Raw genomic sequence first — 3,002 nt, 5'->3', positions numbered from 1 at the left:
CACTTTGTCATTGTTACACTAAACCTCTTTTGGTCTAGTGCTTCCCAATTCATGAATTTTTTCATCCTCAAATAAACTCTTCAATAATGTAGTATACCCCAGATTTATATATACACATATATGTGAATGTATATATACATGTATGTATATGTGCATAAGAATACATACATATATTCCTCATTTTATTACACTTCACTTTATTGCACTTTACAAATATTATATCTTTATACTGTACCTTATATAAACTGAATCTCTATAAGAGAGCAAACTTTAAAAATGTGTGCATTCTGACTGTTCTTCCCACTGGTTCTCCCTCTCCTTAGGCCTCTATAGTCCCTTAGATACAAAAATATTGAAATTAGCACAATTACCCTGTGTTCAAGTGAAAGGAAAGGTCATATATCTCTTACTTTAAACCAAAATCTACAAATAATTACACTTACTGAGGAAGGCATACTGAAAGCTGATATATGCCTCATGTGCCAGTTAGCCAAGTTATGAATGCAAAAGAAAAATTCTTGAAGGAAATTAAAAGTGCAACTTCAATGATCACAGGAATAATGAGAAAGTGAAATAGCGTAACAGCTAATAGGGAGGGCATTTTAGTGGTCTGGATCACTAAAACCAGATCAAACCAGCCACAACATTCTCTTAAGCCAAACTCTAATCCAGAGCAAGATCATAGCTTTCTTCAATTCTATAAAGGCTGAGAGAGGTGACAAAGATGTAGAAGAAAAGTTGGAAACTAGCAGAGGTTGGTTCATGAGGTTTAAGAAAAGAAGTGGTCTCCGATAACATAAAAGTACAAGGCGAGCAGCAAGTGCTAATGCAGAAGCTGCAGCAAGTTATCCAGAAGATCTGCCTAAGATAATTAATGAAGATGGCTACCCTAAACAACAGATTTTCGATGTAGATGACACAAATAGCCTTTTATTGGAAGAAGATGCCATCCAGGGCTTCCATAGCTAGGGAAGAGAAGTCAATGCCTGACTTCAAAGCTTCTAAGGTCAAACTGGCTCTCTTGTTAGGCGCTAATGTAGTTTGTAACTTTATGTTGAATGCAATGTTCACTTACTATTTTGAAAACCTAGGGCCCTTAAAAAATATGTAAGCATACTCTGCTTGTGCTCTATAAATGAAACAACAAAGCCCAGATGACAGCACATTTGTGTATAGCATGGTGTAATGAATGGTATAAGCCTACTACTAAGACCTACTATTCAGAAAAACACTTTCAAAATATCACTGTTCTTCTTTTTGAAAATAGTAATGCATTTTATTTATTTCCAACCTATATTTCTTTTACTTTCTTTTTTTAAAATTTATTTATTATACTTTAAGTTCTGGGGTACATGTGCACAACGTGCAGGTTTGTTGCATAGGTACACATGTGCCATGTGATTTGCTGCATCCATCACCCCGTCATCTACATTAGGTATTTCTCCTAATGCTATCCTTCCCCAATACCCCCACCACCTGCTATCCCTCCCCTAGCCCCCCACTCCCCAACAGTTTCCGATGTGTGATGTTCCCCTCCCTATGTCCATGTGTTTTCATTGTTCGACTCCCACTTATGAGTGAGAACATGCAGCGTTTGGTTTTGTTCTTGTGCCAGCTTGCTGAGAATGATGGTTTCCAGCTTCATCCATGTCCCTGCAAAGGACATGAACTCATCCTTTTCTATGGCTGCATAGATATACCTGATAATTCTTGGGTTCTGAGGGACATATACAAGGTGATTAACATTGTTTTCATGTATGCTAACACAACATCCATTCTGTAGCCCATAGATGAAGGAATAATTTCAACTTACAATTATTATCATTTAAGAAATACATTTTGTAAGGCTATAATTGCCATAGATAATGATTCATCTGACAGATCTGGGCAAAGTTAATTGAAAATCTTCTGAAAAAAACATTACTATTCTAAATGTCATTAAGAACATTCATGATTCATGGGAGGATGTCAAAATATCAACGTTAACTGGAATTGGGAAAAAGTTGATTCCAGCCCCTAAAAATGACTTTAAGGGACTCAAGACATCAACAGAGGAAGTAACTAGAGATGTGGTGGCAATAGCAAGATAACTAGAATTGGAAGCGGAGCCTGAAGATGGGATTGAATTGCTGTTATCTCGTCAAACAACTTGAATGGATGAGGAGTTGCTTCATAGGGATGAGCAAAGAAATGGTTCCTTGAGATGGAATCTACTCCTGGTGAAGATGTTGTGAACATTGTTGAAATGACAACAAAAGATTTAGAATATTTATCAACTAAATTGATAAAGCAGTGACAGGATTTGAGAGGACTAACTCCAATTTTGAAAGAACTGGGTAAAATGAGATCAAATAGCATCTCATGGTACAGATGAATCTTTTGTGAAAGGAAGAGTCAATCAATGCATCAAACTTCACTGTCATCTTATGCTAAGAAATTGCCAACAGCCACCCTAACCTTCAGTGACTATCAACCTGATCAGTCAGCAGCCATTGACATTGAGGCAAAACTCTACACCAGCACAAAGATTACAACTTGCCGAAGGCTCAGATGATCATTAGCATTATTCAGCAATAAAATATTTTAAAATTAAGACATGTAATTTTACTTTTAGACATAATGCTATTGCACACTTACTAGACTTAGACTACAAAATACTGTAAGCATAAGTTCTACATGTACTGGGAAACCAAAACTTTATGTGACTTACTTTATTGCAGCGGTCTGGAACCAAATCTGCAATATCTTTGAAGTATACCTGTGTGTGTTTGTGTGTGAACTTATTTAAAATATCAAAAGCTATTCATTAACAAAAGAACCCAAGAATCCCCACTAAGAGAAAAGTGCTTAAAATATTCTTGGTTCCTAAAGCTTTGTTTACGTTTCTAATGTGGGTTTTCTACTTTTCTTGTGTGCCAAGGAAACGAGAGCTAACTGGGAGAGGTATCAAGAAAGCCCACGGAGCCTTCCAGGATGAGGAGGACGAAAGAAAGCCGGCAGGA

This window comes from Aotus nancymaae, unplaced genomic scaffold, assembly GCF_030222135.1.
Source record: "Aotus nancymaae isolate 86718 unplaced genomic scaffold, 86718_ANA_hifiasm-v0.15.2.pri h1tg000007l, whole genome shotgun sequence".
Lineage (NCBI taxonomy): Eukaryota > Metazoa > Chordata > Mammalia > Primates > Aotidae > Aotus > Aotus nancymaae.
The sequence above is the reverse complement of the archived record's forward strand: the minus strand, read 5'-3'. Positions refer to the sequence as shown.